Here is a 22,764-nt window from a genome sequence, read left to right on the forward strand (position 1 = left end):
GGCCACATTTCTTGTTAAACTCCTTCCCGCAAAAAAAGTTGTATCCCTATTGTGGGGTCACCAGTACGGTATTTGTAAATTTAAATCATATCCCCTCTCAAGTGTCTCTTCTCCAGAGAAAAAAAGTTCAGTGCTCGCAACCTTTCCTCATAACTAATATCCTCCAGACGCTTTATTAGCTTTGTTGCCCTTCTTTGTACTCGCTCCAGTACATCCTTCCTGAGCACTGGTGCCCAAAACTGGGCAGCATACTCTAGGTGTGGCCGGGTCAGAGTTTTGTAGAGAGGGAGAATTATCATTTTATCTCTGGAGTTAATCCCCTTTTTAATGCATGCCGATATTCTGTTTGCTTTCTTAGCAGCAGTCTGCTGAGCCTATCATCTACTAGGACCCCCAGGTCCCTTTTCCCTCGTAGATTCCCCCAGAGGTTCTCCCCCCAGTGTATAGATTGCATTCATACTTTTGCCACCCAAATGCATTATTTTACATTATTTTACATTTTTATTGAACCTCATTTGCCATGTAGTTGCCCACCCCATTAATTTGTTCAGATCTTTTTGCAGGGTTTCCACATCCTGCGGAGAAGTTATTGCCAAACAAATAAATAGGATTGGTTCCAGCACACAACCCAGGGGGACCCCACTACATACCATTTTGAGTACTCCCCATTTATCAACACCCTCTGAACTCGCCCTTATAGACAGTTTTCAATCCATGTACTCACCCTATGGTCCATGCCAACGAACCTTATTTTGTACAGTAAAGGTTTATGGGGAACTGTGTCAAATGCTTTTGCACCACATCTACGGGCCTTCCTTTATCTAGATGGCAACTCACCTCCTCATGGTTATGTATAATTAAATACAGGACAAAACCACTTCAGCACTACTCCAGTAGCTTTGCATAGAAACCAATCAGCTTCCATTTTTTTTTTTTTTGTCAAAGCTTAATTGAGCAAGCTCAAGTTAGAAGCCGACTGGCTACTATGCACAGCTGCATCAGATTCTGCACTCTCCAGTTTTAATAAATTAACCCCATAGAGTGCTTATGCCCTTAAAGAAGATAATCCATGATTGTATGTATGCATGTAAATGTGACCTCAAAATAATGAGAGCAGTGTTCTAAAAATTATACAGTTTGATTATTATAATACAGGATTTATATAGCGCCAACAGTTTGTGCAGCGCTTAACAAAATGAAGGCAGACATTACAATTTGGTACAAGAGGAATCAGAGAGCCCTGCTCGCTAGAGTTTACAATCTAGGAGGGAGGGTCAATTGATGCAAAAGTTAATAGCTGTGGAGGAGGAGAAAGTAAAACAGTGTATTAGTTAGAAGCAGCATAAGCTTCTTTAAAGAGAAGGGTTTTCAGGGTTCGTCTAAAGATGGATAGATTAGGGGACATTCGGACAGATTGGGGTAGGGAGTTCAAAATGATGGGAGAAGCCAGTGCAGGGATTGGCAGAGAGGACACTGAACTGTTGGTAAGGTGGAGGAGTCTTGCAGCAGCATTCGTTATGGACTGAAGGAGGGATAGTGTATGTAAAGGTAATCTAATGAGGAGTGAGTTGCAGTAGTTGAGGTGAGAGATAACCAGGGAGTAAATTAGAAGCTTGGTGGTGTCATTGGTTCAAAAGGAACGTGTTCTAGAGATATTGCAGAGGCTAAGGTGGCATGATTTGGACAGGGATTGGATGTGGGCCTGAAAGGAAAGTTCAGAGTCTAGGGTTACTCCTAGCACCCTGGCATGTGGGGACGGACTGAGTTGTGTCATTGATCTTGACAGAGAACTCAGGGGAAGGGGCATGTGGGGGAGGAAATATTATGAGCTTGGTTTTAGATAGATTCAGTTTGAGGAAGTGGTGTGACATCCAGGCTGATATTTCTCTTAGTAAATCAGTGATGTGTGAGGAGACTGATGGAGTGAGCTGAGGGGTAGAGAGATAGATTTGGGTGTCATCGGCATATAAATGGTAGTGGAAGCCATGGGAGGCTATCAGCTGACCCATGGAGGATGTGTAGATTGAGAATAGTAGAGGTCCAAGGACAGAACCTTGGGGGACCTCGATAGTAAGAGGTGTTGGATAGGTGAAAGTAGAGTTGTAAGTGACACTGATGGTGCGGTGAGATAGGTAAGATTTGAACCAACCATGGATAACAAGCAAATTTATTTTAGTTTAGTTAGGAGGGGGTGATCAACTGTATCAAAGGCAGCAGAGAGGTCCAAGAGTAAGAGTACGGAATAATGACCATTGGTTTTAGCTGTTAGTAAGTCGTTTGTAAGCTTTAGGAGAGAAGTTTCTGTGGAGTGCTATGGACAAAATCCAGACTGAAGGGGATCAAGAAGGTGTTTCTCAATGAGGTGGTCGCTCAGTCAGTTGTAGACTAAACTTGCAATGAGTTTGGAGGCAAAAGGGAGTAAGAAGATGGGTCTCAGGTTGTTAAGATTGGTGGGATCCAGTGAGGCTTTTTTGGTATGGGTCTGACTAGTGCATGTTTCAGAGGGTTGGGGAAGATGCCAGTATAGAAGGAGAGGTTGAAGATATGAGTTAAAGAGTGTAGGAGAGAGTCAGTGGGTGACCGTAGTATTTGAGAAGGAACAGGGTCCAGCGGGCAGGAGGTTAGGTGGGCGTTAGAAAAAAGTTTATTGACTTCCTCTGTAGTAATTGGGTTAAACAAGAGTATTGTTTGTACAGGAGGACAAAGAGTGTAAAGTGAGGGAGATATCTGTAGAGATCTCCAGACGAATTGTCTCAGTCTTATTTTTGAAGTGATTAGCAATCTCCTTGGCATTGAGTTAATTAGTGGGTGTAGGTAATGGCGGATGAAGTAGAGCGTCAGGCCCCGTACACACGACCGAGTTTCTCGGCAGAATTCAGCCAGAAACTCGATCGGAGCCGTATTCTGCCGAGAAACCCGGTCGTCTGTACACTTTTGACCGAGGAAACCGACGAGGATCTAATCGGGCCAAATAGAGAACATGTTCTCTATTTCCTTGTTAGTCAATGAGGAAACTTGGCTCGCCGAGATCCTCGGCGGCTTCACAAGGAACTCGACGAGCAAAACGATGTGTTTTGCCCGTCGAGTTTCTCGGACGTGTGTACGGGGCCTTACAGGTAGAAAAGAGTTGAGGGGGACTGCGTGAGAGTTTGATCACTTTACTAAAGATTTTTCAGTTGCCAAGTGTAGAAAAGTGTATTTTTTATATTGTGGTATAGTGCATATAGATAGTGGGTCACATTTGTTCTTATGTGTGTGTTATTTATTAAAGGACCCCTCCTCTGCCAGCCAACTGGCTTATGTCATCTACCACTGGCCAGTGAGAAAGGGACTGTTTAGCAGCAATAATTTGCCTTTTTTCCTCTTGGCAGTACAGTAAGCATAGATTACTTATAAAATTGCAGATTGCTAGAGAAAAGTATTGCTAGTGCTTAACTACCATTCCCTGTATACAATGTATATTGTTTTGTTGCTTGTGTAGCGCTGACTCTGAGCTGGTCCCGCTGTTTAAACCAGGTTGTGATCCCAATTCAGTGCAAAGCAGCTTGTCACAAGTTATTCTCAGCCAGGTACACAAAGCTTCACTCAGTTCTTCACTCAGTGTGCAGGCAGATAATGTATTTTTGTGTTTTTTATTTGGTTTTGTAGAACTGGGATAGGGGTTGGGATACCCAAAACTAACTTGACTGAGGACACTATCTGTCAAGCAGTTCACTGTGATAGTAGAATCTTCCATGTAAGAACTTGCAAATAATTCAGCTCCCACCATGCAAACAACTCTGGCTAGAAGGTCTTAAACAGTCTTCCCAAAAAGAAAACAACAGTCTCTCAGGATTACTTTTAGGCCTACTCCCTGTGTCATTGGCTATTTAGATGCCTGCTTCCAGGTTCAGCTGATACTGCACCATGATCCTCCTGACTAAAATACTCACTGGGCATTGGTTCAACTGTTCCTATAACTGGTGGATGGCCCTTCCGCTCTCTTCTGAGCTAGAATCACCAAGAACTTTCTGTAGCTTTTCCAAAAGGCATTGGAAGGTTTAACAGCACGTTGCAGGCTGGGTCTCTCTCAAACAGGCAAAGGACCTTTTAATTCTATGCTCCAGACCTTATATACAACTCTCAACCCCCTGAAGGTCCCTCGTTTAATCAGGGACTGGCTGAGGCTACAAGATCAGCCCAAACTCTACCTTTTCCACCCACCATGTTTCAATGCTTTCTGAAAAGACAGGGGGAGACAGGCAAGCCTGCAGCTGCAGAGCCCAGAACAGATTAAATAATCAAGCCCAGCTCTGCTGGCTACAGTAGAGCCCTAAAATTACTAAATTTACTTATAACCTCTTAGCACCTGACTAGGAGGGTGCTACACTTGTGTGCTTTTTGACATACTAATTGCATTTGTTCAGATTGTTGCTGTTTAAATAAAACGTTTGAATGCCCAAGGTATGTCAGTAAGTGCTGGGTGAGCCAGGTGTGTCATCTTCACTTGCACATCCATAAGCCCCTCTGATGGTAGTGTTATAGCTGTATACATACACCTAAAATAATATTCAAAAGCCATAAAGGTGGATTTATAATATGTATTCAGTTTATATTAAAATGTAAAACTGTTGAATACACACAGCTTTCACTTTCTCTTGTTTAATTTTTAAAACATCACTGACCCTTGTGTAAAGCAGTGCCAATCCAAACCTATGTATGTAGCTCTGTTTCTTTCCATATAACTCATTGGGGTCAGAGATTCCTGAAAGGCCAATTAATTTCTGCTACTAGTCAGAACAAAGATGTGGCCACTCAGCCCTGCACTGAGGGCCTTAGAAGATTTATAGCTCAGTTAATATCTCCTTGATACATCAGAATTGGTGTCCTTTTGGGTGCTAAATTAATTACTCATTAATAGTATGGATCTGCATGATTAACGCAATAATCTGAAAGAATAAAAAAACAATGAGTGCCGCCATGTAAAATCAGTGAACATACAAAGTATAAGCTGCCCCTTTAAGGCCCCGTACACACGAGAGGATCCATCCGCTGAAAAATCTCAGCGGATCGGTTTGAGCGGATAGATCCCCTGGTGTGTACGTTCCAGCGGATATTTATCCGTGGATATTTCCGATTTCCAGCAGATAAAAATTTGTTAGCATGCTAACAAATCTATCCGCTGGAATCGGCTCCAGCGGATCGATCCGGTGGTCTGTACAGACTCACCAGATCGATCCGTCCGAACCCGTCCCTCGCATGCGTCGTAATGATTCGACGCATGCGTGGATTTCCTTATATGACAGCGTCGCGCACGTTTCCGCGTCATCATTGCGGCGACGGCGTGACACGTCACCGCGGTTGAATTCCGCGCAGATTTGGATCCGATGGTGAGTACATGCCAACGGATCCAAATCCGCCAGAGGATTTATCCGCGGATACGGTCCAGAGGACCGTATCCGCGGATCAATCCTATCGTGTGTACCAGGCCTAAGAGTGAACAAGAAATCTGCAAACAATATATTAAAGGTTGAGGCGCTAGTGATGTTCACTAAATGTTCACTAAATCATATAAAATGTATTGCAAATTTAAATTCACATAGTATAGCAAGCTAGAAAGTCCATATGTGATGAGTCACACCAAAATGTGATGCTCAAAAAATAAACTTCTAGTTCTCCGCTCACCAGAAAATGATGACCCCTTTTTGCAGGAAGGTCAAACAGTGCTTCTGGAATGAGTGAAGAAGAAAAGGTACAGCGCAATAAAAAATAAAAAAATAATAAAATAATAAATTTAAAAAAATAAAAAAATAAAAATGAAATAAAAAATGTGAATTGAAAACCTGCACGGGAAGCGCAGGTTTGTATAGGGGGTAGTAAGATGATTGATTGAACACTGAAAACCAATCAACTAAATGTGATCAATGATGAAAGAATAGTATATGAAAATTAAACCAATAAATTTAGCATATCATTGAAAAACTCTTATAAAGTGCCAAGGTGAATTTCACAACCAATGTGCAAAATAAGAATCAAAAAAAGTCTTTTGTGATAATAAAATAAAAAAAAAGAGAAAAAAAATAATGTCCACAGGTGATAATCAAATGAAGCGCTGTTTCTATAATATTCTAGACGTGACACCAGACATATCCTGAACAGACTCTCCACCAGAAAGAGGACACCCAGGTGTTGAGGTAATGTAGTCTGCTTACCACACTGTATGACCGCTACAGTGATCGGAATAAGCTCAGGTAAAGGGTCTCCCACTGAGACTAGATGGTGAGGAATCCTGAATGGGTCCTGTGCTGTTGCCTCAAGAATCCAGCATTTACGATATTCTCATTCCATCAGCCACGACAGCTTATCTGACACTCCAACCATCCAACAGACACGATCCATTCCCCCAGAATTACGAGACATACGCTCTGTGTTCTGTACACTGTAGCAGAAGAGAGCCAACGTGAGGAGACCTGTTACCACTGACTAACAGGTCTCCTCACGTTGGCTCTCTTCTGCTACAGTGTACAGAACACAGAGCGTATGTCTCGTAATTCTGGGGGAATGGATCGTGTCTGTTGGATGGTTGGAGTGTCAGATAAGCTGTCGTGGCTGATGGAATGAGAATATCGTAAACGCTGGATTCTTGAGGCAACAGCACAGGACCCATTCAGGATTCCTCACCATCTAGTCTCAGTGGGAGACCCTTTACCTGAGCTTATTCCGATCGCTGTAGCGGTCATACAGTGTGGTAAGCAGACTACATTACCTCAACACCTGGGTGTCCTCTTTCTGGTGGAGAGTCTGTTCAGGATATGTCTGGTGTCACGTCTAGAATATTATAGAAACAGCGCTTCATTTGATTATCACCTGTGGACATTATTTTTTTTCTCCTTTTTTTTCTTTTATTATCACAAAAGACTTTTTTTGATTCTTATTTTGCACATTGGTTGTGAAATTCACCTTGGCACTTTATAAGAGTTTTTCAATGATATGCTAAATTTATTGGTTTAATTTTCATATACTATTCTTTCATCATTGATCACATTTAGTTGATTGGTTTTCAGTGTTCAATCAATCATCTTACTACCCCCTATACAAACCTGCGCTTCCCGTGCAGGTTTTCAATTCACATTTTTTATTTCATTTTTATTTTTTTATTTTTTTAAATTTATTATTTTATTATTTTTTTATTTTTTATTGCGCTGTACCTTTTCTTCTTCACTTATCTTTTAAATTTTGTATCTACAATTTTTTGGTACTTGGCAGCACTGATTTATATTATTTTATTATTTTTTAGTTTATTCTGCGCAGTGTTTTTTTCTCTACTAGAAAAAGTTTTTTCCACAGTGCTTCTGGAATACCAATTGATTCCACTGACAGCACAGTTCCACTCCACTGTCCCTTTGAAATTAAACTAGGATGGGAAAAATTACTCCACAAGAGACATAGAGGAAGGTCTCATAGTGTAGTAATTTTATTAAGGTAGAAAATGACAACAACCCTCACATGTTACAGTGCCAAATCAGGCACGAGGTTTAATCAGCATGTGCAAGTTGGCTAGTCCATGAAAGAATGGCATGTATTCAGCATCTCTCCTAAGGGCAAAGCATGAGTGGAATGTAGGATTAGGACCTGGAATGGCGGATCCTTTACTCCGATATATGTTTTGCGGAGTTGGCATCTTCAGGAAGTTATGTCATACCACTCCTAGCTTGCTTATAAGTATATGGGAAGGATACTATTGGTGGGACTCCTGCAAAATGGAGGAGAAGACAAATATATGATGCAAAATCTCCCTCTTGGAGATGCCGACTTGCACACACTGTCCCCACCATACAACGTAAACCAGACCTAAATCACAATTTGTAGACTAGAAAGCATTTATAAAACATTATTATCCTAACATATTATAAAATAACAATACAAAATAGCACCATCTAGTGGCCAAAAAGTATGTATATACATATATATATATATATATATATATATATATATATATATATATATATATATATATATATATATATATATACATATTTATGCTAAATGCTTGCATAATGGCATATGGGGGAAACCCCACAAAATAACACCATCTAGTGGCAAATAAATAAAAGGCCGGAACACATATCTATACATAGCCAATATGATAGCACTGACAATGAATTGCATGAAAAATGTAAATATTATAAACAATATATTAAAAAATATGTATGTATATACAAACTAGAAAAACTAGAGAACCAGAGAAAAGAACACCTCGTACCAATAATAATAAAATGTAATTATAAAACTAACTCCATCCACTAAGGTAGTGTATTGGATGGCCCATAACAAAATCTCTTAATAGTCAGTTAAAAAGATCAATGTCATTGTCAAGTGTTTTTTAACATATTGGCAATTCATTTTAAAGCAAAAATCTGTCAATAAAAGCAGAATTAGATTTACAAGTCAATTTTAAAGTCCAAATCCAGCCATTTTAATGGTTTTGGACAAAGTAGTATGTGTCCTTACACAGGAGACTCTTCCAAAAAAACAGTTGGAGTTGGACTTTAAACACAACATTTTAGATCAATATAACAAAAAAGCCTCTTCCTGAATCTCAATGTTTTTTCTCTGTGATCGCACTAGATTGTGTTCTCTAAGCCAGTGTTTCTCAACTCCAGTCCTCAAGGCGCCCCAACAGTCATGTTTTCAGGCTTTCCATTATTTTGCACAGGTGATATGATCAGTTTCACTGCCTTTAATTACCACAGCCGTTTCAACTGGGGGAAATCCTAAAAACATGACCTGTTGGTGCGCCTTAAGGACTGGAGTTGAGAAACACTGCTCTAAGCTGATCCTGTATTACCATGGAGTTTTTGTTTTTATGATTTAATCCATTTTGTGATGCTTCCCAATTTTTACACTGCTATATAAGTAATAAAAAAATGTCTGAAAAAAATATCTGAAATCCAAATACCATACTTCTTTTCATAACAGAGATAACATCTTTTTTAATTTTTTAATTTAACATGGCTGCTCCTTATTAGGCATGTCAAACTCAAGGCCAAAAACAGGCCACAAAGGGAATCATTCATAAGCACACTTAGACTGTTTTTTTTTTGGTACAGCTATTGATTATTAAATGGTGAATTTTGTCAGACGTTACTGAGCAAAAATTTGGAAGTTCAATTTATTCCAGGACACTCTATGCCTGTCTTTAATCTTCTTTTTCACTTTAATCTATGCTGGAAAAAAAAAAACGAATAAAGATGGTTAGGCCAAGAGAGCTCCAGGGCAGTGTAATCTTTGTATATTCTTAATAAGCTCAAATTCACTAGGCAGCAAATTCTTTAGCTCCAGTTTACTGCTCACCACCATTTTTTAGCTGAAACGTCTGTGTAGCACCTTATTTGGCTCAAATTTACTGACCAGCAAGTGCCTACTACCTTCACATCACTCCCTATGCACCTGATATCTTTTTCACAAATGATTAGGTTTGAGTAACAAGCACAAGCAGTCAAAGCTCTACTGATGACCGTGCCCATCCGCCACGTATTAATCACTTTATTTGTTATTTTAAAACACGCAGCACTAAACCCCAGAAAATGTTTAATAATTAAGTGAACAGATTTTCAGCTGCTACCCTAAACACAAACAATTATGTATAAAAATTAAGAAAATATATACCAAAGCAGCGCTAAAATCACCAATAAAAATGTACATAACATCAAATAAGTGACTCTAAAAATCACATATGAGTCAAAATCGAAGACTCAAATAAATATAATGTTTATTTCACTATCCACAAAAAAAGTCCCACTGATGTGCTTAAATGATTAAAGTGTTACATAACCTAGGCCACCGCATTCACTATAACTGGTCTCCCACAGTACACAGAACATGGAAATGCAATTATTTTAGTAAATATAAACTGATACATACCTTACCTTTTCTCATCAGAAGTATATACAGTAGCAATCTTGTGATTTCTATCAGTTTCTGGTTAAGCTTGGAGGTGTCTGAGCTGTCCCAGAAGGCTCCTGGCCCTCTGTCTGGGCAGTGCTGATTGGCCCTGTGCTGATCACATACACTCTCTCCTAAGAAAAAAAAAACCTCTCTAGCAATACACACCAAACTGAGCTTGTGCAGATTGACTCCCAATGCTCTGTCTTATCTGGACTTGTCCAGAGGGACAGTGCAGGGAGAGGAGGATCTGTGCATACAAGACCAAGCAGCCTTTTTACACAATGCAGAGGATTAACCCCTCAGGTTCCACAGTGAGTATAACAAGCATGCTTTACTGCATATACAGACTGATTTTACTGTTGTGGGTTTATTAACATTTTAAAGTGATACTAAAGTCTTCATTTTTTTTAGTTTAAAAATAACTAACATGTTATACTTACCTGCTCTGTTTAGTGGTTTTGCACAAAGCAGCCCAGAGCCTCCTCTTCTCGGGTCCCTCTCCTGGGCCCTCCCTCCTGCCGAGTTGGGTATGAGGGCACCAGAGCCGAGCCACTGCTCTGTGTGACCATTCAGACACTGGACTGTGGCTTGGCCCCTCTCTCTCCTCATTGGCAGATGCAGCCAGGAAAGGAGATGAGCGAGCACTCCCCTCCCCCTGAACTATTCTAGACCCCCCCCCAAAGAACCGTGTCCGCATGTTGATGGGTACAAGGGCCTCTTCCCCACAACATTGGCTGGTGGTTGTGGGGGCTTATTGGAATTTTAAAGCCCCCTTAAATAAGGGGTCCCCCAGATCCCGGTTCCCCTACTCCACCAAAAAAGTGTAAAAAATAAATAAAAAACACAGATTGTTTTTAAATTCTTTTGTTTTTGTTTTTTTAATAATGTCCCCAAAGTAAATCCAGCACCAATCATGATAAATGCCACCGTGGCCAATGCGAAAAAAGGCACCCACTGTCAGACAGTTCTTAATTAATTGACCCCGCCGCCTTGTGACATCATTGACCCAGCAACTACCCATCCCCTACTTTCCTGGCCTGCTGGGAAGCATGCTCGGATAAGGGTTTACGATGAATTTTGGGGGGGGGGGCGGCCTTTTTTTCTAATTTTGGCACGTGGTTCCCCATAAAATCCATACCAGACCCAAAGGACCTAATATGAATTGGGAGGGGACCCCACACATTTGTTTTCTTCGCTGGCAAACCATTTTCTTACATTAAGCTGTCAGTGGATGACTCATTGGTTGTTAAGGACACGGTGGCCGCATGCTCCCTAACAACCGTCTATTCGGTTTGTTATGGAGGGGAAAAAATGCAGAATGCATGTAAAAACGCAACACTTGCATTTTTGGTGCAAGTCCATTGCAGTCTATTACACGCAAAATTAAATTGGATGTAAACCCGATTTTTTTTATGTCACAATATACAGTATAATATTTCCTATCAGCTGAGCCCAGTCTTGCCACACAGAGTTAATCCAGCTCTGAGCAATCCTCTTTTATTGTTCAGTGGGAAAAAAAGGACTTACAGAGAAAAACCTTAGTCCGTTCCGCCCCCTTGCTGTGAGTGACAGGTAATTTACATATCTCATGCACTAGCCTGTAGACAGGCATTATTTTTTAATTCCCACCCCCACTCCTTTTCTGAAGTCATGTGGTTACTTTTTCTGGATTTTGACTGGATGTTAGTGATCATAGCAGAATTTAGTGTAAGGAATACACCAGAAAAAATGCATGTTGACAAGGGGAATGTAGAGGAGGGCGGGGAGTCTACTGACATCACGACTCCACCCACAGAGCTCCAGACAACAGATCCACCCACAGAAGCTGCAGTTGTTCAGTTCTTATAACAGACAGAGGGGAAACATTTGACAGGTAAGGATACATGTAGGAGGCATGTATATCCTTATAGATCAGCACTATGGCAGTAGTTTAGAAAGGATGAGATTGGGTTTACATCCACTTTAAATCTGCTACAGGAAAAAAAAGTCTCTAACCCTTTCCAAAAACGCTGCAGCTGAAAAACGCATAGATGTGAACATGCCCCATAGGAAACCATGTTAAATGGACTTAAGGGCATTTCTGCAAACACACTAAAAAACGCATAGGTCTGAACCTAGGTTGACATGTGCTCATGTGCTTCAATTTGCATTAAAATGCAGACAAGTTTCATTTTAATGAGGTGCACTGCAACACATGTGTATGCAACATTGTAGTGTGAGCAAGTCACACAGCAAATCATTGTTTTTTAAACACCCCTGCAGTGACCTGCATTGATCTGGAGCAGAAAATTCAGGTCAATGCACATGGTGTGAATGAACTCTAAAGCTCAGAATTACTAAAGCAGGTGATGTACAGCGCATGTTTCTATTAAAACATTTAGTGGTGGTTGCTGTTTGTGTCTGTAAAGGGTTAACATGGTTAAGTGTGGAGTTAACCTTCCCTTAGTGCAGTGTTTCTCAATTCCAGTCCTCAGGCCCCCCCAACAGGTCAGGTTTTCAGGATTTCCCTCAGATGAAAAGGCTGTGGTGATTACTAAGGCAGTGAAACTGATCAAATCACCTGTGCAAAATAATGGAAATCCTGAAAACCTGATCTGTTGGGGGGGCCTGAGGACTGGAATTGAGAAACACTGCCTTAGTGTCATCTTTTCTCAGTATGCTGGCAGAAATCTCTGTAAGGTGAAGCTGACAAAGCAATAAGTCACTTTCTGGTATCAGTGGGATGTGAAACTGCTGCAGTCACACTTAGACCCCTTTCCAACTGAGGCGATTAACTGGCGCTATAGTGCTAAAAACAGCACCTGCAAAGCGCCTGTAATTCGCATCTCCTTTTACTCCAATGGCAAAGCCTGAGTGCTTTCACACTGGAGGGCTGCGCTGACAGGACGCTAAAAAAAGTCCTGCAAGCAGCATCTCTGAGGCACTGTAGGAGTGGTGTATACACTGCTCTTAAAGCGACACTGCCTATTGAAATCAATGGGCAGCGCTGTCGAAGCGCTGCTGCAGTGGCGCTTTGCGGGCACTTTTAACTCTTTTTTGGCCATGAGTGCTAGAGGCCGAAAAGTGCCGCAAAAACAATGGTATAGTGCCGCTAAAAATAGCGGCAACTTACCGCCAACACCTGGGCACTGCCAGTGTGAAAGTGTTCTAAGGGCTCTGTGATTTCCCCTAGCACTAATTGCAGGAAAACCACTAAATAAAGGGAATTTGTACTGTGCAAAAAAAATAATGCACAGTACAATGCACCATATCTTTTGTGAAAGTTGGTATTTGCATGGAGCTAAGCAAGCCTCAACAATTTGCAGCTCAGATCACAAGCACTTCATTATGGTACACAGGGGCAGTGTTTACAAATGCACTATATTCATTATTAGTTGTTTTTCAAGGGTTAAGCAGCAGATCTGGGGTAGTGTGGTCATTCTGGCAAAATAGAAAACGACTTTATTCACAGTGCAGTTTTTTTTTTTTATGACGTTGAAACACTTAGCTGTATAAATCTGTGTTATATAAAAGTAGGTGTTGAAAAATGGGACAAAAAGAGAGTTGATTACATGTAGATGTAAAAAAATGAGGTTACCAAAAACAAAACAAATACATTTTTCAAACCAAATGTCCTTTAGCAAAAAAGAATAAAATAAATGAGCGTAATTGAAAGAATTCATAGAGTAAATTGATCTGATCAGTGACTAAAGGAATGTTATACAGAAGGGAAAAAGTTAGATGGCCTTTTATGTTGACACTGTCATTTGTAGAATAAATGCAATAGTTAGATGACAGACAAGCGTCGAGGAATTGCCTAATTACATTAGGTAGTACAGAAAACATTTTGTCGTTTGGGAATGTACTGTATAATTAGTCGCAATAATTGTATTCCCTGGTAAAGTTGAAAAGAAAACACACAAGCCATAAAACGAAAAATTTCAATTGGAAAACATAATATTTTGTTAGTTGCTGGAATTAACCACTTGCCGACCGGCCACCGCCGTTATACGTCGACAAGTTGGCTCGGCTGGGCGAGAGCACGTAATATGACGTCCTCTCTCCCAGCCGCCACTAGGGGGCGCGCGCGCGCTCCCCGCTCGCCCCAGACTCCCGTGCGTGTGCCCGGCGGGCGCGATCGCCGCCGGGCACACGCGATCGCTCGGTACAGAGCGGGGACCGGGAGCTGTGTGTGTAAACACACAGCTCCCGGTCCTGTCAGCAGGGGAAATGCTGATCTTCGGTTCATACAATGTATGAACCGAGGATCAGTGTTTCCCCTAGTGAGGCCACCCCCCCCCCCCACAGTAAGAACACACCCAGGCATACTTAACCCCTTCCCCGCCCCCTAGTGTTAACCCCTTCACTGCCAGTGGCATTTTTATAGTAATCTAATGCATTTTTATAGCACTGATCGCTATAAAAATGCCAATGGTCCCAAAAATGTGTCAAAAGTGTCCGAAGTGTCTGCCATAATGTCGCAGTACCGAAAAAAAAAATCGCTGATCGCCGCCATTACTAGTAAAAAAAATATAATAAAAATGACATAAAAATACCCCCTATTTTGTAAACGCTATAACTTTTGCGCAAACCAATCAATAAACGCTTATTGTGATTTTTTTTAACGAAAAATATGTAGAAGAAAATGTATCGGCCTAAACTGAGGAAAAAAAATGTTTTTTTATATATTTTTGGGGGATATTTATTATAGCAAAATGTAAAAAATATTCATTTTTTTCAAAATTGTCGCTCTATTTTTGTTTATAGCGCAAAAACTAAAAACCGCAGAGGTGATAAAATACCACCAAAAGAAAGCTCTATTTGTGGGAAAAAAAGGACGCCAATTTTGTTTGGGAGCCATGTCGCACGACCGCGCAATTGTCTGTTAAAGCGACGCAGTCCCGAATCGCAAAAAGTACTCTGGTCTTTGGGCAGCAATATGGTCCGGGGGGTAAGTGGTTAAAGAAGACGCTATTCATAAAAAAAAATAGATTTTAAAAATCCAAATTAAAAGGGCTTGGTGGGACCCCTGCAAATCATAAATATATCTTTCTACAGTTCAGCCACTATGAAAAAAAATAACCCATGGATCTCATGAACTACTTTAGCAGCAGCTGTTTCCATTTACTTCAGTCTGGGCCAAACCCACACACATGGAATGCAGCTTCTGCCCCGTACACACGAGTGGTTTATCCGTCGGAAAAAAGTTGGATTCCTCTCAAGCCGGCCTTGCATACAGTACACACAATGAACTTTTGACTGCCAAGAATGCGGTGACGTAAAAGACTACGACGAGCCAAGAAAATTACAGTATTTATCGGCGTATAACACACACCCTAACTTTAAAAGGAAAGTTTCAGGAAAAAAACTTTCCACAGCCCTCTGCGTATAACACGCAGGCACAGTTTACCCTCTATTTTCAGGGTAAAAAAGTGAGTGTTATACGCCAATAAATACAGTAAGTTTAATGCCTCTGAGCATGGGTCAAATTGTTTCCGAGCATGCGTCAGAATTTTGCGCACTAGGATTTGTACACACGATCGGAAATTCCAATCAGTTTTTTTCCTGATGGGAAAAAAGAGATCCTGCTCTCTATCTTTTTCCAGCAGTTTTTCCGTTGGAAAAAGTCTGATAGAGCATACACATGGTCGGGATTCCCGACCAAAAGCTCTCATTATACTTTTTCAACAGGAAAACCGATCTTGTGTACAGGGCATTCCTGTTTTGCTTCACTTGTGGAGTTTGCTTATGGGCATTGTGCAAATGAGTGTGCTACAGCATTGTTTGTTTTATTTAAATGACTACATCTGCAAACTCAATGACCTGGTAGAGATGTCCAACACTCAGATTAAAAATAATCCCATGCCTTCAACCCAGCAACAGCCAAGGACCAACAGACCAGTAACACAATCCACAAGTGTTTTAGGGGCATGCAGCCCCCTTAAAGTGGGGGTTCACCCAAAAAACATTACATTCAGCCGAGTTGTCAGAATGACAATCGGCTGTGTTTTTTTTTTTTATCCCCGTACATACCGTATTTTCACCGCCGCTTCTGGGTATGTCTTCTGCGGGACTGGGCGTTCCTAATTGATTGACAGGCTTCCGACCATCGCATACAGCGCGCCACGAGTTGCCAAACCAGTGCAGTTATTGTGCTGGTTCTCACATTGCATCAGTGTGAACCTAGGCTTAAGGAAGTATGCCCAGAGAAAATTTAGAGACTGCTGCTATGCTGATTTTCTGTCTTCATTGCTTGCTTATTCATTGATGTAAACAAGTTAGCAAATCAAGAGTTCTGGCATGACTCTGACTTTGGCTGCTGCATGCTTGTTCAAGGTCAGTGATGGGGAAATACTAAAGTCAGTGAATGTCAGTCAATTAGAATTTTTAGAAAGAGCTCAGCAATGGCAGCCTCCACATTTTTCACAGTACATGATTCCTTTATGCGGCTTTTATAAAAATTCCCGCAATCCTCTTGCACAATGAATAAGGTTATAACTGTATTAGTCAATCAAATTCCCTCTTGACTTTGAACTTATAAAGTATAGAACCTTTTTGGAGTGTAAGTTGTTGATTGGGTGATACAAAACCAGAGTGTAAGTGACAATAATAAAATCAAAGGAAATGCAAATTAGCATTGAGACTGTCACACTGTCTGTGTGCCTGTGTACCACTGTCACCAAAGATTGTCGGATTCTGCATATTTGAAGTATCATTACAATAAAATGCTAAGCTTGGATCATTGCCTAGAAAATATTTAAATATATTGGGTGAGCAAAAACAAAACTCAAAATAACCGGTGTTAATGTTGAAATTATATGTTTGGTATGTTTAATTTATTTTCCAGTGATGACTCATTATTAATTTTAAATCATTTGCTTTGTTTTGTTTTGTATTCTTGCTAAATATTCAACCCAGGTTTAGTATAAGCTACAACACTAAAGGGCATGGCAAGCTAAATTCCACTGCAAAGAAATCAAAAGCTGGTTTCATTAAATGCGTAGGTTGACACGGTTACTTTGAGAGTAGCCAGGAAGCAAGATGCCAGTAACCTATTAAATCAAACTAAATCAATCTGCTTTTTGGTTAATATATCTCATCTATCATTTGTGATTCCCGAGGCTTGTCGAAGCTCTGTATAATGTAGGAAATCTTTCCAAAGTACTTTTTTCTGCCTGCTGATCCCCAGTTGTTTTTATGATGTTCACTTACTACCCAGAATTAAAGTTTTACAGGAATTAAGGAAAAGCCCATTAAAATATATTAGCGAGAAAAAGGCAACTAGTAAACTTTACATTTTGCCTATGCAATGCAGACGTACTCTCAATACCTAAAATATTGTTCCCACTAGATCCTTGCAATAAAGGTGTCAAGCAGATGACTTTCAGGAACTGATTTTCAGAGGGCATTTGACAGGTTGTAAGGAGGCGTTATATTTGCTAATACAAATATAGTTAGATTAGCATCAGTAAAACTGAACAGGTACAGCTTTACTGTATTAGACGTAAATGCTACCAATGAGGTATGGACTTGCTGTCAGTATATGAAAAGTGAAGCTCCTAGGCAAGTTACAATGCTTATTACATTATTTTTGGCCTTTAATTACAGGGTGAACCATTGAAAACAACCTGTCCCATCACACATTCAACTTTATATCAATGATCCCTAAATACATTGGGGTTATTTGACTAACGGCAAATAAGCTGTTTACTTTACAAGGGAAGGTTCACTTTACTTGTGAAGCTTACTCCTGAGCTTAGTGAATGGGGTAAAAGTTCACTTTTCAAAGAATATTTAATCACATGCAAGGAATATTTAAAAAAAAAAAGAATTTTTGCTTGCACATGATTGGATGATAGAAGTCTTCAGAACTTCCCCTCATTCTGTAAGCTCTGGTGAAAATTCTATTACAAAGTGCAACTTCCCTTGAAAGTGGACAGTCTATTTGCCTTTATTAAATCAACCTCTTTGTCTTCTGACAAACTGCACTTTTACATATAACATGTAAAAAAAAAATTCTATAATGAGCATCAATTGCCTAAAAAGTATAGATGATTATGAACCCTCTTCCCATGATTTTGATAAGGGGTGATGATCTGTAGGTTAATGGCACAGCTCTGTAGTGGTGGGACCTATACATATTGTTGCTGAATAATAAGAGCAGCATTAACACTATAAGTAAAGTATATATTTTGTTGCATCTGTATGGTGGGGTAGGAAATGATTAAAGATAGTTTTAGCCCCCAGTTCACCCCAGTACCACTACTACTTAATCGCAATTTCAAAGCTGCACATCAGTGTGATTTGTACTGCTGATTTCATTGTGGCTTGTGACTTAATTTTACAGAATTCTATGCAAGTCATAATTAAATCAGTGAAAAGTAGTGCAGGAATCTTTTCATAAGCACTGCGACATGAGTCGTGGCGATATGAATGGTTACATTGTCGGGAATCGGGTGCGTCTTACTGGTGTAAACAGTGGTTTTAATGCTTTATCCTGGTCTGTGGAAGTTATGGAAAAATCAAAAGTACATTTGTTTCTCTCATGTAGTGGAGTAAACACTAGTGCTGGGTATTAGCTTATAGAATAACATTTTTTGGTTGGAAATTCTGATATGGGTCTTCCCCTAGGGAGTCCTCTCTAGTACTATACATTAGAATCACAGGTCCCCACACTTGGTCAACAAATTAGCTTTTAATTAACATAATAGAAAAACAAATGATAAAACACAAATCCAAAAATATTGGTCATAATATGACTAAAGGGCGGGCATGGCCTGGACATGCAGAGGTGAGGACGTGTTTCTCAGGAGCTCCGGCGCTGACACCGTAAAAACCTGCTATATTGCTGCCTCTCACCCGCTCATCATGAGAAAAAAGTCGGGCAAGACTCTTCCTAAACCGGGGGCATCCTCGGGCTCCATCAAGAGATTCCTTTCTATGGAGACGTGGAGGACGCGGACGGCCTAGGCCGCACCACACGTGGCGCAAGCTCCGGGGTGAGTTCCGCCCCCCGCCATAAGCCGGAGCACAGGCATCATTCTCCAGCCTCGTCTGCCTGCTCGGAAGGTGAGGAGAGCTCCCTTGGCCGATCTAGTGTTGCGGCACTGGTAGAGGGCTTCCCGACCAAAGCTGAATTCGCATCTATGTTTCGAGGACTGGAGCGCTCAATTAAGAAAGACCTCTCCGCGGTGCGTGGGGACTTGGCGCTGGTGTTAGAGCGTGTGGAGGAATCGGAACTCCGTTTGGATCGCCACGCGGCCGCCATTAGAGACTTGCAATCCTCCACAAGGTCCCTCACTATTGCGCACAGGATGGCCCTCTACAAGATCGAGGACCAGGAGAACCGTGCCAGGAGGAACAATATTCGTATTAGAGGCCTCCCCGAGGCAACGGGAGATGATGACCTTCTCCACTCGGTCCGCGGCATCTTTAACGGTATGTTAGGCCTCCCAGCCGATCACCCGCTCAAGTTGGACAGGGTTCATAGAGCCCTATGTCCCCGCAATTTCTCATCAGACACTCCAAGGGACGTGATCTGTAGGCTCCACTACTATGAGGAAAAGGAGCAAATAATGCACAAGGCCTGAGATTCTGCCTCCCTGGACTTTGATGGGGCCACCCTGTCCTTCTTCCCTGACCTAGCTAGGGAAACCTTGGACCGCCGTAGAGCCCTGAAACCCCTGACAGAGGAACTCAGGGCCGCGTCGATCTCCTATCGCTGGGGCTTCCCGTCGGCTCTCATTGCCCATCATGGAGGTAAGACTGCAGTGCTCCGCTTCCCGGAGGACTTGGAAAGATTTTGTTCGGATGTCGATATCTCCCCTCCGGAGCTACCCGGCTGGCAAGAAACTCTCCCTCCTCTTCCTGCAGCACCTACCCCGCAGTGGAGAAATGTAGGCCGTGGACGCCGCTCCGCCACCGCAGAGATCTCCCCGCCTCTGGAGTGAGGCCTATCCCGCCAGATGGAAGCTCTACCTGATATTGTTTCAGGCTTGTTTGGCCGGTTCGGCCTGGCCACTCTACCTCCTGGGTGTCTCCTGACTTCCACGATACCCCTGGGCCCTGTTTATCACTCTCTCTCCCCTGAGGTCCTGTGGATCCATTACTCTTGCCGGAGTGACTTGGGAGGGGTTCTCTTTAGTTAATTATGTTTTGGGTTCTGCTCACCTCGCCCAATGGGTCCTATGTGCAATTTTGTGGTTTACATAGCAGGTTCTAAACTAATGTTTCGTGTAATCTACAATACTAGATTTAAGTTTTACTGTACTTCTGATGTGTTTGGTGTCGGCGCTGGGATTCCCTGGCGGCGATCATGGCTCTTTCGATGCTTCCCGCCAGCTCCGGGCGTGGTTCCACCCCCCTCCTGAGGGTGTGCGGCGCGACCCTGCACTCCTGTGTCCTGGCCTCCTCGGGGGCTGTGGGCATGGGGGTGTTGGCCCGCTCGCACTACCCTCCTTTGCACCGCATTCAATTGCATGCATTTACAAGGTGCGCCCCTTTTGGGGCCAATGTTGTTTTTTGTGTTACTTTTTTCTGTCTATTTCTTCTCTCTCTCTCTCTGCCTCTATGGTGCTCTCCCCCCTTACCCTTCCCTCCCCTGTCCCTTATTCTCTGTCCCCGCCGCAGGTGCTACCTTGCTAGTGATGCTGATGCGTGTCCCTACGTTGAAACCCTATGGCTACGCTGAATTTGGTCTCCCTGAACGTCCGGGGTCTACACTCCCCAGGTAAGAGACATAACCTCTACAGAGAGCTGGGTTGCCTGCATGGGGACGTTGTGCTCTTGCAGGAAACCCACCTCACACACACAACCTCTGTGAAACTTACCTCCCCTCAATACCCATTATGGTATTATAGCCTTTCGGATGTCCACAAATCTAAGGGTGTGGCCATTGGGTTTCGCAGGGGGACTCCTTTTACACTTGATGCCATGCTTAGTGATGATCTGGGTCGCTTCCTATTCTTTCGAGGTAGCCTGGGTAGTATGCCGTGCACAATCGCCACTTTATATGCTCCCAATCGTGATCAGGTTTCCTTTATAGCTTCTACCCTTAAAAAATTGGGGTATTTCGCCTGGGGCTGTGTTCTCCTCGCCGGAGACTTTAATGTGTCCCTAGAACCATCTCTGGATACATCCCTAGGTCAGTCCTGTATCTCGCAGAGACGCCTTGCGTTTTTGCGTAAATGTCTACATAATGCCCAATTGATGGACATTTGGCGGATCATGCATCCCTGGGTGAAAGACTATACCCATTACTCCCATCTACACCAGACTCATTCTAGAATAGACCTCTTCTTCATTAGTCACCACCATCTCTCCCTCCCGACGGCTTCTTCAATCGCCGCCACTACCATTTCAGACCATGCCCCGATCGTCCTCACTCTAGCTATCCCCTCCATCCCCTGTAGATCCACGAATTGGAAGCTTAATGACAATCTCCTTTCGGAAGAAGTAGATAGGAAGGTGCTTCTGAGTGACTTATCTCAATACTTCGCTGACAATCAACCCACTGGCGTTGCCCCTGGCACTCTGTGGGAGGCCCATAAGGCCTTCATCCGAGGTAAATTTATTGAACTGGGTTCGAGGAGGAAGAGGGAACGCACCTTTAAACAACTGGAACTGATCAGGGACATTGAGACTTTAGAACGCCAACACAAATCTACTCGATCCCAAGCGATCTTCAATGTTTTGACCCAAAGGAGAGAGGAGCTACGGGCCCTCTATCATTTGGACCAGAAACAATCCTATCGTATTGTTACTTAACGCCTGCACGAATGGGGCAATAGGCCTGGGCGCCTGCTGGCCCGTTCGTTGCAGCAAAAAAAGACAGCCACTTTTGTGGCTCGGATAAAAACCTTGCAGGACTCTTTGGTGCACGATACGGCGGCTATTGCTAGGGAATTCCGTTCATTCTACCAGGCTTTATACCACGTACGTAGCGCGGTTGAAGACACAGCGGCCAAATCCAGACTTATCAATGATTACCTGTCCCAAGCCAATTTGCCCAAACTACCAGTAGACAAGTTGGCCGCCTTAGATCATTACCTCTGAGATGCGTTTTGCATTAAAAGCTATGGCCTCTGGTAAGGCTCCGGGCCCCGATGGGTTCTCGGTTCAATATTATCGGTCCTTTACTGATTTACTGATTCTGCATCTGACCAAGTACGCCAATTCCATCTCAGAGAATAGTGGCTTCCGACCTGAAACTCTCCACGCACACATCACAGTCATTCCTAAGCCTGGTAAGGACCCCTGCAATTGCGGGAGCTACAGACCCATTTCTTTGTTAAACATTGACGCCAAGCTTTACGCTAAGGTTATTGCGAACAGGCTTCTCCCGCTCCTCCCCCAATGGGTCTCTATGGACCAGACGGGCTTTATTCCCGGTAGGGAGGCACGGGATAACTCCCTTCGCACCCTCTCACTGATGTCATATGTTCGCCGGTTCTCCCAGCCCACCCTTCTTTTATCTACAGATGCTGAGAAAGCTTTTGACAGGGTGGACTGGGAGTACCTTATGGCGACCCTCTCCCATCTCGGCATCGGTCCCTCTCTATTGTCCCGTATTTCAGCCCTTTATTCCTCTCCCACCGCCCAACTCCGCATAAACGGTACCCTGAGTGAGTCATTTACGTTGTATAATGGCACCCGGCAGGGATGTCCCCTCTCTCCTATCTTATTCGCTCTCTCCCTTGAACCCTTCCTTTCGACGATCAGACTAGATCCGAACGTTCGTGGGATCACGGTAGGCTCTGTTGAACATAAATATGCCGCATACGCGGATGATATTCTCTTCTATATACAACACCCCCTTATTTCCCTCCCTAATTTGATGTCCGCCTTCTCAAAATTTAG

The sequence above is a fragment of the Rana temporaria genome, chromosome 3 (genome assembly GCF_905171775.1).
Source record: "Rana temporaria chromosome 3, aRanTem1.1, whole genome shotgun sequence".
In the NCBI taxonomy this organism is placed as follows: Eukaryota; Metazoa; Chordata; class Amphibia; order Anura; family Ranidae; genus Rana; species Rana temporaria.